This window comes from Falco cherrug, chromosome 4 (genome assembly GCF_023634085.1).
Source record: "Falco cherrug isolate bFalChe1 chromosome 4, bFalChe1.pri, whole genome shotgun sequence".
Classification (NCBI taxonomy): Eukaryota; Metazoa; Chordata; class Aves; order Falconiformes; family Falconidae; genus Falco; species Falco cherrug.
The window spans coordinates 36,445,498-36,461,783 of NC_073700.1; the positions used below are offsets into that span (position 1 = coordinate 36,445,498).

General features: G+C 40.8%; 1 long non-coding RNA gene across 3 annotated transcripts in view; it reads right to left on the reverse strand.

The window, feature by feature from the left end:
* LOC114016746 (uncharacterized) overlaps window positions 1-13,581 on the reverse strand; it is a 192,481-nt gene extending 178,900 nt beyond the window's left edge. For 2 of the 3 annotated variants that reach the window (XR_008731664.1, XR_008731665.1), the window contains exons 1-2: window positions 12,795-13,581; window positions 8,401-8,471 (exon numbers count right to left, since the gene is read on the reverse strand). This is a non-coding gene — a long non-coding RNA (uncharacterized LOC114016746). Of the gene's footprint in view, window positions 1-8,400; window positions 8,472-10,585; window positions 10,748-12,794 lie in introns of all 3 variants that reach the window. The other variant, XR_008731666.1, reaches the window with a different exon arrangement.
* Between the last annotated feature and the right edge of the window lie 2,705 nt (window positions 13,582-16,286).

Here is a 16,286-nt window from a genome sequence, read left to right on the forward strand (position 1 = left end):
AATTGAAGGTTTAATGCAGGTTGTGATTTCACTCATTGCAAATAATCAATTTTCTATTTCTTCCCCCTCCCGATTAAAAAACATAATAATTGGAGATGTGTAGAATCAAAATAATTGATCCTGCTGGTGACACCCATAAGTTTGACACTAACAATCTTATGCAAGCAACCATGGGATGTGCTTGCTGCTCAGTTGATACATAAAACCTTCCAATGAAACAACGAGATGAGTGGAGACATCAAGTATATATTGGTTTGAACTTTTGTTGCTTTTCTTACTGAGCAATAAATAAAATCTTCGGTACCCTCCATTAGGTGGTTACCATGCATATATTCAAGTGACTGTAAATGCATGTACAAGTAGGGAGCTTCACCCTCCCCCTTCTCACATGTAAAAGTGACTGAGACCTTCTCCAGCCTGTCACCCCTCTCCTCTTTTATATTTTATCTCTGTATGGAAGTTGAATTTTGGGTTATTGTTTTGTATTCTGGACCCTTAAAAAAAAAAAAAAAAAAAAAAAAAAAAAAAAAAAGACAACACACACACACACTCAACAAAAAAGCCTGGGTTTTTTGTCTGTTTTTCTTTCAGCCTTAAAGAGCAGTATCAACTTTCTATACCATCCTTTGGGCCATTCTGCTCCATTTTTAACTCACAAATTATACACAATTACTCTGCAATGAGAGCTACCTTTCCTACAATGTGTATCCATCTGCACCAAATTGCCATCTACGTTTGTTGTAAGCCTGCCCTCAAAGTGTCAGGACCACAGGAGTTCCTCTGTTTTCTTACTGTGGTTGGCAACTTTATTGTTTTACATATGTCAAAAATCCACTTTTATATTGTCAGGATGCTCCTCTTTTACTGATGGTCCCATTACAAGACTATAAGCAAGAGCTGCTGTTCTCTACTGATGTATTGTTGACTGGTGGAAGGCATGCTGCCTTTGCTAGCTGGGAAGTCCCTCTCAGTTGACGCAGGGAACAAATATCTTTTATAAATAAACCTCCTGTCAGGACCGCAAAACCTTCTCCTCATAAGCTGTGCCAGAATTCAAGGATAAGAATTTGAAATCTACCAAAAACATTACTGAGGAAAGGGGTAGAAACAGACAGCTTCCACCAACTGTAAGGACAGAAAGATTTTAGAGTAAGAGCAGCTTCAGAATAGGGTATAAAGAAAAAGAAGCTGACTACCTTACAATGTATATTCTTCACAATCAGAAGGAAATCCACATATTAGGGGGTTTTTTCCTCCTGACAGCATCATTTCAAATGCACATATAGACATCAATAATTCAAAGGAGAAGTTGTTTGAATATGATTAGAGAAAAGGACTTCAGCATGAGGCCAACAGATATAAAAGCAATTCAAATTTGGTCATGAAAATCCCTCAGGCTCAAGGAAACAAGAGGAGCATTGCTTTCTAACAAGCACATGAAATTCTACCGTAGCTGCTCAGCCCTGGCCTGCGTGCCCACTCATAACATTCCACCGGCGATTGTAAAGCACCACCTTGTCGAGCCTCTCCCCAGTTGTGGTCCCATCCAGCTATCATTAGAGCGCTCTCCCTCTTCGCCCTCACCCCTAATAGCACAGACTGTTGTAACCAGACCATTCTGCCACCTTCACAGTTGCTCACCAACTTAAATGGATTCTCTGCATACCCCAAGAGAGAACCAGCAACATAAACTAAGGCAAACAATTTCTCCTCCGCTACCACACGGAAATTATATACATTTTATAATGGCAATTCTTTAACAGCAACAGGTTTGAGATGGGTTTTTTTGTGGGGAAACAAGGGCTTTTAGACAAATTAGAAACTAAAACTGTGGTAGGGATAGAAATTAAAATGCAAATCCTCAGTGGTTCATTTCTGTAAAGGTTTGGAATATTGACTAAAACAGGGTATCAAAATTAAATAAAAACATTTAAATGTTTGAAACATTAAAAAAATCTACGTGGTCTAATCATCACTATTCACTATACGATCCTCTCACATTATACAAATACCTGCCAGCTCCCTTGGCAGTATATATTTGGGGATGCAACACAAAAGACTGGTTCATCGAAGGGTGCATCACAGGTGAGAAGCAAGGTTGCCATGCTGAGAGGCTATGCATTGCCCACAGCAGAAGCGTAAGTGCTTTCATCCGGACAGAGAACTCCAAAGCATTCTCCATGTGACATCCCTCCCTCCTGCAAGCCTTTGGGTTAATCATACTCACTACTGAAAACCAGAAAGGAGCTCCAAAAGGTAGGAACACTCCATGCAGATCTGAAAAGCCATGAAAGCATTCCACATCGGCTAGAGTGGGACAAAGGACCAGGTCAGAGCAGGCCTAATTGATACACACTAGATTTTGGAACCTTTCTTTAAATTGTAGAGCAGGGGGAAATACAACACAGAACCATTCAAGGATGGATAACTAAATAGCACCCATTTTTCCAGTAATAAAGTGTCACCAGAAAGATATTACTTGATTAAATGTACGTCTTTCAAAGTTAGTAAGAGAAATAATAAGCAAAACAGGTTCAGTTTGTTATTTTGATTTTTTTTTTTGAGGAAAGTAAAGGAAGGCTCCAGCCCATGAGTCCCATTTTCTTTAGCAAAGACTTCATTTGTCATCTATCTTATTCTGAACTCACTGAAGTAGCATAGAGGCTGCTGTGAACTACAGCCAACCAGATCAGAGTCAGAGAAGAGCAAAGGAAAAACTGCTAGCTAGCTAACAGATGGAGCGATTAACTACATTAAGGGAATCCAGTAAAAGCAAGTGAGAATAACTAGCAGGGAGCATGGCTTTCAAGGGCATTTAATAGAAAACCTGGGGTTTTTGGCCTTTTCTGCATTTCTAAATTGGTGGTTTATTGTAGTTCCTTTTTCTCCTCCTTTAACATCTTCTGTTACTGCAATTCCTTGCTGTACTGTTGCAAACCTGGAAAAAGTGCTTATTTCCGAGCTACAAGGAAATAGAAAATCCCCTAGGTTTCTGGGCAAGGGTTCAAAATGACATTAAATATTTTAATAACAAGCCCTAAGAATTGAACTAGGTCCCATGTTACTGTCAGTCAAGACCTTGATTTGTCTGACCATCTGTTTATTTTCTTGGTCTTACGGTCATACATCTACAAAAAAAAAAAAAGATCTTTTGAGGCACTGTCTATCTGCAGCTTCTGCTAATTTCAGCCTAGATTTATGGAGATTGAATGTTTTGGACCTCAGATTAAAATGTGTCCTAAAATTGAAAACAGAGCAAACATGAAGATTTAGAAACACAGTATACATATTCTGGCAATGGAGGGGCATGGATTTAAGATTATAAATTATATAAAAGAAATAAATAATTACATATAAATAAATAATTTTATACATATTATACATATGAATATAAATTATAGAATTCTATTATTTGTAAAATAATTATAAAATATTTTAAAAATCAATATATAAACAATTGCCTAGAGTACAACTCATACCTCAACATTTCACAGCCAAGCAGAAAAATATTCAGAGATGTAAAAATTTCCTGAATACAAAGAGTCAGGTCCTTGAACGTTAATCGAAAGTTTAGCCTGATTTTAAAACCATTAGAAACTTCTGCAGATGGATATTTCATAGTAATACTTACACTGCAAATGTTTTCAGGAGACTATTTGAATACGATTTTGAAGTTGTGCAACAGTCCATCAAAACTGACACTGCACTGGGAAGCAGAATGCTTGGATTCTATTTCTAAGCCTAGGTGAGACCTTAGATAAATCATTAATCTCTTTCCTTTCATGCTCATCATCTATTTGGTTTACTATAGTTGTAGTAATCACATTTCTGCAATAACAGTGGACCTTCTAAATTGGCTAGAGTCCATATTTTCTAGTCTGACATCAATTGTAGCAGTAAAACAGTTATGAAGTGTTGATGCCAAGGCAAAATCTGTAGCTGCTTCGCCACAAAAAGCAATCTGAGGGTATACAATATATTTAACATACTGCGTTTCAAGATTTGGTGAAATAATCCTTTCTTAATGTGTATACATACACAATATGCAAAACAGAATAATCTATCTCAGGGCATTTACATGCTCCACAATTCAAAAAAATCCAAGTTTTCTGTAGGATAGTCTTTTTGATATGTCAGTTTTACTGTGTGAAAAGATGGAAACTACAGCTATAGAAAGGATGCCTACTGAAGAGATAAAATATGCTTTATAAAAGAGTCAGACTATGAACTTTAGAGATTATCTTCTACTTAGCTGTCAAAGCAACAATCAAAAGAAACATCTCCAGACAAAACTGAGGTCATGAAGGTGAAATAGTGAGAAAAGACAATGGTTCACTAGGTATCAGGAAAGGTTTTGTCAGCATGTGGCTCTTCTCTTACCAGATGTTGAAACAAAGTTGTTCAGATGTCTGTCAAGAAGGGACTACCACAAATACCATCCAAATACATAAAGGAAATTCCAGTGTTGGCAGATTAATATGTATCTGAGAAACTGTCTCAGATACAAAATTATCACATAAAAGGAATAGTGATCTTTGTATTAAATAAATAAATAAATACCTCACAAAAAACCGCAATGCCTTTTAATTTGAGAAAGAACCCTCCAAATACTGGTATAGACAGCAGCATGTAATATGTTGGCAGATATTATAAGGTTCTTTTTCTACTGCATTTAAGATTTGCCACCCTCCTGTCTGGGAAGAGCCAACCAGAACAGCTTACAGAGGCTTTCATAAAATTTTGGTGCTTGTCACCAACTTTTCTGAGGTTCCTCAGACCCAAGTACTTGTTTTCCAGAGAGCAGATGCTTAGGTGGGTCCATTGTGACACATTGTGAAGTGTATTTATGAGTGACTATAGGGTTACAAATATGCACATATTTTGCATCACATAAGGGAAAGTAAACACATTGGTTTTGTGAGACAGGCATATCAGCTTGCATGGTAACGGGGACCAGGCTTGAAGTGACCTTATCTGTCCAGAGGAAGAGCTGGATACCACTGGTCCCTCCATGGTACAGTGGTAGAAAGATAAAAATACCTGCCATCTTTGATCACGCCAAATGAGAGAATTGAGTTTTCTCTGAAATTATATTCATGAAAGGGTACTACAATAAAAGGCAAAGTTAAAGTAAGTTGTAAGGAGCAGAAGCTAGCTACAGTCTTCCTTTTTGAATATGCATCCCTCCTACTACAAGCTGGCAAGTGAACTTTTTCTCCCAGTATGGTGTACCACATGCGTGTTTTTCACTGCTGTAGTTTCCTGGAATAGCTCAGTATACAGCAAGATATGGGTATTCGCAAAGGAAGAGAGGAAAGAGGTCACATTCACAGGAATTTGAAAGTATCTTAATTTCTGTTCAAAATGCTGTCAAATCTATATTCCTGGAACTGGTCCTGCTAATGAGAGAAGAAAAAGGGTAGCATACAATCCACTTCTAATTTTTTAAATAACCCTTCTTTGCTATAGCTCAAGGTATTCCCCTTTATCACAGCAGACAGTACAAAGATTGTCTTTTCAAATGGTGTTAGCAGGGAAACATAAATTTAAGGAGTTGAACTAGCCTCCTGATGTCAGGTTTCCCCATTACTTAGCCGTTTACTACTGAATCCTAATTTCCTAATATATGCTGTTAAGATATTTTATAACATTTAATCACACATGACACTGGTAATACATATTTGAAATAACTACCAATTTCATTTCTTTTTTATGAAAACGTGGGGTTTTTTTCAGTGAGAATAAAGAGCTATTATCATGACTTTAAAAATAACGTGATCTGAGCACTTTAGATCTAAAGATACAATACTTAATAGACAGTGTTATGGCTATCTACAAGTAGCACATCATATCAACTCAAACTTTTGGTTTTAACGTTTCTGAAAAGGGAGGTGTACAGTGGCTCCCTGGAGAATTTCCCTTTCTTTCTTTATTCCAAAAAGCTAATATCTTTCTTTGAGGTCAATATGAACAAACCAAAAAGTTTGTTTGAAAGAAACTGTAAGATTAAGTTTACATGAATGTCTGGGAAGTCGATGTCTTATCCACTGTGCATAACATACCAAGAAAGTTCAGACAGTCAAACTCATATTCCTGTTACGTATATTTTATAGCTTCTAGTTAACATCACGAAGGTGCTGAAGCATTCCAGTATGTAATAAACCTATTGCAAAACAGTAAAACTAACAATGGCTGCCTGAGCAGGTAAGTTAGGACTGATAGGTTATGTGGATGATTGCACCTTTAACAGGCTTCCATAAGAAGATAGAACTTGACATCAAATGAAGCCGGTGCTCGCATTATCTAGATCAGATTGTTTTAATCAGTAACATTTTGAACAGTTCCTTGGCTAAACCAAGAACTTCAAGTTGCTCCAACTTGTCTGCAGAGGGAGAAGCAGAACACAGACACTAAACAGGAAAAAGGAACAAAACTGACAAAGATGCTTAACAGAACATCATAGAGGAAAAAGACTTGGTGCTTTGAAGAAGCAGTAAAGGAGGAGAAAGCAGGAAGAACAGAGAATTGCAGGACCAGGCACACTGAAAAGCAGCTCATCTGGAGCGGTCTGATCAGGGCCCACCTGAGAACTACCTTTCCAACAACTGCATTATTTGTAACCTTCTCTGCCATTACATATGTCATTGCACTGGTGCGTTAATAACATATCCCCATTGGAACATTCAAAATACATTGAAAGAATTATTTAAGAAAGTCAGCTAATATGCAGGTTACAAAAAAAAAAAAAAAAATGTTAGCTTATCCTAAAATAAGTTGTCAAGGATAAATACAGAATAAAGATTCTAGAAGATGCTATAAACCATTTGGGTAACATATTAGTTTGCAACAAGTAAAATTTCTTAACTACATAAAAAGTGGAATAACTGACACATAAGCACACACATATACATGCCTTAGATCACATACACTAAGAATAAATATAACCAGCAAAAACCCCAACACAGTCATTTAGGTTGGTAAAAACCTTTAAGATGACTGAGTCCAACAGGTGATGTTAAATCTTCTTTTATTTTTTGCCAATAGCAGGATAACATGAAGATGGTGACAGTCTACAAGAGGGACCTCTCTTCGCAAATTTAACAAAGAATTGGCTCAAATGGATGAAAAAGGAAAAGGTAAACACTCTGTACCATGATTTTTAAGGAATGCTTTCTATCATTTACTTACAGAGCAGTTTTCCACATGTGCCTGTGGCAATCTTCCCTAAATAGCTAATGATGCAACTCTATAGGTAAATAACTTAGAGACACTTAGAAGAAAGAAAGATTTGAGCCATCTTGTATAAATGGAGGAAAGCTTAGCAGTAGTTTCATTCAGTAAAGTCCCTGCCTAAAACAACAAGAAATGGTACCTACGTTGTAACAATACAAAAAAAAAAAAAATTTAGTATTCCACAATAGCTTATTTGATTAAATCATAGAGGAAACTTTTCCTGATATATTCTCCTTGTATTTAATACGCCTTTCCCTTGTATTTAGTAAGCCAAACAACACTAGCATGTTGCAGCAATGCAAGTTTTGTTGGAGGGAGCTGAGGTTGGAGTGGGTTTTTTGTTCTGGTGGGCTTTCTCTGTTGTTTTATCGTGGGTTTTTTCCCAAACCTGTTACAAATATAAGCATTTTGTGGCTTTCCAAGTGATCTGCATCCTAACATTACCAGAATACTGAAGACAAAAGGAATTTTCAATCCAAACCACATTAGAGTTAATCCCAAAGTACAAGCACATTCATGCATATTTCAGTTCTTGAGCAAATTAATCTTTTGTTCTAAACATTTTTTTTTAATGAAGCTTCTACACTATAGTGTTTCATACCAGAAAGGTATTATAATGCAGAAGGGTCGAAAATCCTGCTTTTCGCATTTCGAAAATCCTAGTTCATGCATTCCACCAATTCTGATAACCTGCAGAGACCCAAGTGAGAAGTTCTAAATCATAGTAAGGAATGGGTAAATTTAGAACCAACCAGTTATGCACTCCTGTAAAGAAAGAAACCTAAAACCAGTCAAGGTATTTATTAGATGGATTTTCAAAACCAAAGGGTACCTGTATATGAAAGAAAGTAGCTTAACATTCACTCAGCTGAAACATGAGAGACTAAAATCAAACTAAACGCCAATTGGACATCAGAAAGCAAAGAACACTGAAGCAAATTTAGGTGATCTGGAGTAATAATGATAATGGGAATTGAATATAGAAGTTGTGTTTGAATGACCTCAAGGGTTTGCATCGTCTGTTTCTGTTTAAAGTGTTTTCCTCATTATTCTTGATGAGTGAACCATCAATAATTAAAACACACAAATAACCAAGAAAATCTGATTGTTGTTCTTTACTGTAACCTGCATGTTAAGAATCTATTGTTATTCACCAAGCACACATACCATTGCCACGGCATAAGGCAGTTTTGCAGTACACCAGCGAAACACTGTTAACTTGCAGCAGTAGTCCAGCACTGTAAGAGAAAGGTACAACAATGCAGAAGTTAAAACATATCACAAAAGACATTTAGCTTCAGCATTCATGAATGCATCTGATTTTCTCTTTCCCCATGCCCTAATTTATTACCATGAAAAAACATTAGTAGTGACCATCATTGCAGTTTCTCTATACATATCAAGAAAATGCTCTTTGTAGCACAAATATATAATATGTTCTTATCCTATAAAACTTTACAATTCAGGGATCTTCTTTATGAAGTTTCAACATATTTAAAGAACTAATGACAGTCACAGCAAAATGCATGTGATGGAATCAGAAAAAAAACTTATTATTTGTGATATGATGCAATAAGGCACATTGCCCATGCTTATATATACCTGCAGCTTTAGTTAACAGTATTTGTAAAGCAGACAAAACCAGAACTTCTAGAGCCATTATTAAATAAATAAATAAAAAAGATTCCTAACTTCAGAAACAAAGAAACAATTAATTCATTTTCTGATATGCTGAAAATATCAAATCAGTCTAGTAGCTGGTGACTTTAATTTTTCATGTCAGAATTTAGAACCACATAGAAAAGCATTTGGTGTTTGTTGACCATTGAATAATTGAGACTTCTTTCCTTCTGGAATCTAGAAAACAGACTTTTCCTGTGCTTTGTTCCTGATCCCTATTTTTGGCTGGCACAATTTAAATAGCGCATCTCTCACTGACAAGTTCCTTCATGCTGACAAGGAAGAAAGCTGCAGCTTTCCTTTTTATTTTTCAGGTCTCCTTATGCTTATTTAATGAAGCATAAATATGGATGGCACCTTCCTCCTTACATCAGTTGAAAACATGCAAAAAAAAAAAATTCAGCTCAAAAGCACCTTTTTTAACCAGGCTTTAAATAGTTCCCTCAGTTTTCATTATTATTATTATAGAGACTTACGCTTCCTTCACGCACATGAGCCACTCAGTCTCCAAAACAATCTGTTCACATAAGCCGATCACAGATTTCAGAAAAAGTATAAGAAAAAAACGTATGCAACACTCAGAAAAGAAAACCTTTTCATGTAATAAAGACATAGCGATCCATATTATTCTTTTACTTCATTTCCACTTATATTAGAAGAGTGCTCAACACTGATTTTTATGTCATTCTTTCCTCTTTAACTATAATTAACTTTACAAAGAGCCTGTCACCTAGTCTTGCATAGGATCAACCATACCTAAGAGATAACTACCTAAACCCTTCCTGACAGATTTCTAGTCCTATTGCCAAAGGACATGGAACAAGTTCACTGTCTTCTTCACAGAAATATTATGCACAGTATTTTACCAAAGGACATTTCTGTTTAGTCATTTAAGTATCACTGGACGCTGCAAACTACCTTGTAATATTTCCCTACTCCTACCTCATCTCCTACTCAGTATGTCATCCTCCTTTTGGCTTATTTTTTGTAGAGGACGGAGACAGTGGGTTTAACCTTGATAATGTGCAGCTGTGACCTTGCTTTAACGATGTGCAGCTGTTATCCTGCAGCAAAGAAGTAAATAACTTTGAGGGGGTGTGAGAAGAAACCCGGAGGAAACAGAGACAAAAAGAGGAATGTGATCTAATCTCCAGAAGATAAGAAAACGGCATGAACAGCAGAGAGTAGCCTATAGTGACCAGCTACATAACGGTCTTTGCTTCAACATCCTTGCAAAGTCTGTGTCTCAATTGCCAGAATTTTTGCCTTTTTTGTTTCTATTGCTTTCTTAGTATTGGGATTATTTTTTTTTTTTTGTCCTTTATTAGGCTCATTTACCCAAGTATTCTGGAGCTAAAGAGAATGTGGTTGGAGTAGTTGGAGTAACCAAGCAAACATCTGCCAGCAACAGGCAAACACTGACATGCAGGTCCACATGTAACACCTGACTACAGAAGTTATTCGGGTCAGTTTAGATAACATGACAAATTTCACTAATATTGACCAGGTAGGCCTATTCCTATACTGGTATTCAGAACAACTTTTTAATTTTATACAGTCTTAGTAATATCTAAAAGCATATATTATTATAGAGCGTGGCTGGATGTTTCCAACATGATTTTGGCCTCCAAATCAGTGTTAAATGCTGAGAACCATGAGAAAACATAGTTACCCTTTTATTGGTTCAGCAAGTGGGTAGTCCAGCTTTAGTGATGTCCTTCAGATAGCTACCAGGGCAGGGTGAGGATGGGTTTGGTGCCATGCTCTGGGTGATGCTCTGTTTATGTTGAGATACGACAGAGACAGCACGGACTGTTCTGTTCTGCTGACGGTACTAAAGTAAGAGACGGGAGTAAGGTACTCTGAGCAATCTAGTAGTCATAAATAAAGATAAGGTGGGCATATGAAGGAGATGAGAAGGCCATGAGTCAGGAGGTTTTGCAAGGTCCAGCCGAAGAACGGAACAACCACCCAAAAGTCTCCCCAAAAGATGATTCTAGAAGACTCCACCTCAAGGCCTGCCTAAACCCCTCCTATTATGAATATGATGATTAGATGTCGAAATTAAATGAATATGTATGTAAAGGTGTTGCAACCTCTTACGAAAACTGTATAAATTACCTGACTTTTCACTGAAAACTTTGGAGCTAGTTTGTCCAGTGTGAACTGGCTAGCCCCGCAACATTGCACAAAATAAACACCTTTGCTGCTCTAAAGACAAAATTCATCTCTGAGCAGTTACTCTGTGCCATTTTGACATCATTTTGGTGAGCCAGCCAGGAGAACTCTTCACCAGTGCTGGAATCCAGGGAGCCTGGAGACCCTCAGGGCTCCCGACTGGATCTTCGGTTGGCAAGACTCCCCTACCCATTGGCTTCCCATACAAGTGGACAAGAACTTCTGCTCAACATGAAAGGTATTTATATTTATTCCTTGGTTTAAACTTGGTTGAATTTACCCCTTAAGATGAAGATGGGATGCCATTGCACAGGGTTATGAGAAGGGATGCCTTCTGAAAGGGGTAGCAGCCTCTATTTGGTATGTTGTATTTGGCCAAATATTGTTTATTTTGTCTTAAGATTTGGGAAGCTAAAACTTCCTTTTGGTTGTCTTAAGATTTGGGAAACTCGTCTTGTTAGGAATTTCTGGAATGTAACAACTGAAATAGCGCTCTGTGTTTTGTTTGTTTTATGTGCTGTCTTGTTTTATGTTCAAGATTAGAGTTAAGGGTCTTTTATGGAAAGTAATTCTGGTAATTCTGAGCGAGTGGCTGAGAACTTACCACGCCGTTTAGGACCCAAAATTAGAATTTGCCCTTTTGTAACTGTTCATTATATAGAAGAGCTCTGTGCACAGATCGGCTATGAAATGTGTATTCTGTGGTCCACAGCGGCATCTTGTGACATTGCGTGGTAACGCGAACTGACCGCGTCACTGGAGTTGCAAGTGTATGGTACCTTGTCCTGGTTTCACCTGGGATGGAGTTAACTCTTCTTAGTAGCTAGTACATAGCTCTGTGTTTTGGCTTTGATGAGAAAACGATGTTGATAACCGCACTGACGTTTTCAGTTGTTGCTGGGTGATGTGTATACTAAGTCAAGGACAGATTTCTAGTCCTATTGCCAAAGGACATGGAACAAGTTCACTGTCTTCTTCACAGAAATATTATGCACAGTATTTTACCAAAGGACATTTCTGTTTAGTCAGAGGGCTGGAGGGGCACAAGAAATTGGGAGGGGACACAGACAGGACAGGTGACTTGAACCAGCCAAAGAGGTATTCCATACCATGGGACGTCATGCTTGGTATATAAACTTGGAGGGCTGGCTGGAGGGGATCATTGCTTGGGGACTGGCTGCGCATCAGTCAGCGGTGAGTGAGCAGTTGTACTGTGCATCACTTGGGGTTTTTTCCTTTTTCCTTTGGATTTTACCCTTTTTTCTCCACCTTTCCATTCTAATGGTTATTACTGTTATTGCTGTCGTTCTTATCTCTTTATTCTGTTTAAATTATTAAATTGTTCTTACCTCAACCCTCAAGTTTTACATTCCTTTCTGATTCTTCACATCAGTAGAACGGCAGTGTGAGAAACAAGAAATATTGTTCCTGGCTCGTTCTCTGTGGGAGCAATGGCTGGACAATCCTAATGTGCCTTTGGTCTCCGTAAGAGTGAAAAAGTGAGCAATCAATTTTCTGATCTCAGGAACCAGGTACCCTAAGTTTAGAGATGTCGCTCACATGGCTACAAGGGCAGGGTGAGGAACACAAAGAAAATTAATTCCTGGCTCCTTCTCCGGGGGACCAGTGACTGGACGTTTCCAACATGCTTTTGGCCTCCGAATCAGTGCAAAAAGCCGAGAAGCATGAGAAAAAGTAGTTACCCTTTTATCGGTTCAGAAAACAGGTAAGTCCATCATGGCACCCTCTCCAGAGTAGCTGTGGCTGCATGGTTCCACGGGGCATCTGAGTCTGTACATGTACAAAAGCAAGCAATTAAATTTTTTACCTCAGAAAGCATACACCAGAACTTTGGTGACATCCTTCACATACGCACCAGGGCAAGGTGAGAACCAGTAAGGGAATCCCTCCCTGGCACCTTCTCTGGTGGAGCTGTGCCTGGTTGGCTCCATGGAGCATTTGTGCTCTGCACAAGTGCAAAATTGAGCAGTTAATTTTCTCACCACAGAAAGCAGAGAACAGAACTTCTGTGGTGTACCTCAAACGGCTACCAGGGCAGGGTGAGAACCATGAGGAGAATCCCTCCCTGGCACCTTCTCTGGTGGAGCTGTGCCAGGGTGGTTCCATGGAGAATTTCGAATCAGGATGAGTGCAAAAGCGAGCAGTTAATTTTCTCACCACAGAAAGCAGGGAGCAGAACTTGTGGGGTGTCCCTCACACGGCTGCCAGGGCAGGGTGAGAACCATGAAGTGAATTCCCGCCCCCCCGCCACCTTCTCCGGGGTAGCTGGGCCTGGGCGGTGCCATGGAGCAGCTGGGCTCTGTACATGTACAAACCCGCATTCAAAACCAGCGCGGGCCCGTAAGCCTGGCGGCATTTTTGTGGTGTTAATAAGTCGAACTCAATTTTATAGTCTTAACACATTTGTGAGGAAACGCGGGGGCGTGACTTACCGTCCCGCACGCCCAGCAGCGTGAGGACGGAGAGGGGCGGGGCTTCGTGTGGCGCTTGCGTGAGGCGGGGCGGGCCGCCGCGGGGCGGGGCTCCGTGTGGCGCACGCGCAGAGGGGGCCGCCGCAGGGGTGGGGGAGGGCTCACTTACAGCGGGGCGGGGCGCGGCGGCTCGGCACCCCAGTGGTCTGCAGGCGGGGGCTGTCGCTAGGGCGGGGGCCGGTGCAGGAGCGAGCACCCCAGGGCTGCGTTTGTCCCGGGACTGCTGCGGCGCCGCAGTTCCGTGCTCGTGGGGCAGCACCGCAATACCGACAGCGACGGGCGGCACCGCGGAACGGGGGGGCGCCACTGCGCATGCGCGATGCCCGGGCTGCAGTACTAGCTTTCGGCCGCCGGGCGGCAGCAGCGCTCCACCAGCCCTGTGCCGAGCCCCGGCCGGGACCAGCGCGGCTCGCACCCGGGAGCTGCTCGGTGCAGGGGTCGCGTTGCTCTGCCCCTCTCCCGCTCGCAGCCCAGCAACGAGACCCGTTGCCTCCGCACCAAGAAGCACCCACGTGGCTCAGGCACTTCAATCCCGCGTCTTACCGGCTTTAGTGGTTCGGCTGTCCGAACCGAGGGAGAAGCAGCAGCACAGGGAACCTGTGGGACAAGGGCTTTTCCCTACGGATAACCTAAGGAGATAACCCCAATTATTAAATTATTAATGATTTATTATGTAATTAATATTAAAATATTAAGCGATTGCTGTAGTTAAAGAAGAAATTGCCACAGCCATGGGTAGCACTGGGTTTGCTTTAGCCACAACTCAGAGCTGGTCACCACCTCAGTGAGTGGCAGAGAACCGAGGGACACGGCGCAGCTCATAGACAACAAACCGTTAGTCAGCGGCCGAAGTTTGTAGGAGTTTCCGTTGGTCTTGTCAGTTCTGCAAATCCACCACCTGTCCCTATCCCAGTGGATTCATCTGTCCGGTTCCAGTCTCTGCCTTGGTTCCCAGCTCCTCCTCGGATCACGCTCTCCCTCATGCCAGCTTTAACTCACACACTCCTTCAAATGCGCTTAGCCTTTGAACAAGCAATTCCTATTCACATATACTAATTTTTTAAAAAACACCTGCGTTTGTGAGAGCACCTCTTTACACCAATTAATCATCTATTGTTTCTCTATTCTCCCACTGATTAACTTGACCCGAGTTTTAAACCAGCCTTGATTTAGTGCTATACAAGGGACAAGGCCCAGTTCTGCCATTTAGCAGCTTCAGCACTTTACATTTCTTAATTCAAAACACATTTTCTTTAACAATTCCCTCCTTTTATTTTATCATGGTGTACCTGACATAGTATAATAGCTAACATATTTCCCTGGGCAAAAGGAAAAAAGAAAGGTGGCACCAGGAAAGGTTTTACTCATGAGAACTATAGCTTGCCCAAAAGAAGCTAAAAAAAAATAAAATAAAATAAAAAGCCAGCCCAGGAAAAGGCAGTCAAGTCTGATTATTCCACTGCGCTCCAGACGCACAGCAGTGCTCATCAGTGCACATACCGATCACAAGCCTTTGCGGTACGGCAGAGCAGCCCGAACTTTGCATACGCCTTGTGCTGCCACGCACCTGCCAAAGCCTGTGGCACACAGCACGCTGAAGTTGCACTTGCAAATGGACGGGTGGGTGGCCACTAGCTACCCCAGTACCAAACTCACTGGGCTGCAAAAGCAGAGCCCTTTGGGCCTTGTAAATTTTCTTCTGTGCTCAGAGGTTTAGTGGGGAAAAGAGACAGACTGTGACATTTCTTAATTGGTGGACCCTTGTTTTATCTTTCAAATCATGGGGTACCAGCCCAGGGCTTTAGGCCAGCCTCTCCTGTTGCATCCCATCTACCTTGCTGCCCTGTTCTTCTGTAACAGTAATCTAGGCAATGTCCTGCAGCAACCACCACTGCCACCGAGTAGACTTTGTGACAGAGCCACTGTGCATCAGAGCTGGAATCAAGACAGGTATTCCATTCTGCATGCTCCTGCTCTCCAGAACTGAAGACTGTTTTCATCAGAGGAAAACACCACACACTGGGTCCCATGTTCTATCCCTATCAGCAGGAAGCCGAGTTGGAGAGGATGCGGCAACGTTGACTGGACTGCACACACCAGTGTGAATTAAAAAAGGAGCCTCCTCCATGTGCAGGGAGGGTTAAAGAAGAGCACAGACAGCTCCAGAGACGTTATTAACTATAAAAATACTCTCATCCAAGAAGCTGTTAATGACGAGCAGTTCCACACATACGCAATCATTTTCTAAGCAGAGAATGGTTGGGAACAGAGCAAGGGTTGGTAAATACATACACAGGGTCATGACCGCAGCTAGTCATAAGGCTAATTGACTGGAATCACTGATGAGTCTGCTACGGCATCAGCCCATCCAGGCCTCTCTACCTGCCACATTTCATTACTTACTAAGAAACATGTTCATCAGTAACAGCCCGATACTCATTCATAGGCTCTGTTATGGCTTAGCATGCCTTAGATCAAGCACTGCACCAGGGGTCAAGTCCTCAGAGAAGGAGGCTGCAGCGGTAACAAGGCTGGTACTAACTCGCTCAAGATTCCAGGGATCTCACAAAGGACAGAAAGGGAGGTCACTGACAAGGTAGGCCACACATGCCCACAACAGATGTCTATCCTGGGGCAGGATGGGATGTGTTAAAAAAAAAAAAAAATCAGAGCAACATAGCTATCTCTAGTCTCTGTCCCTGG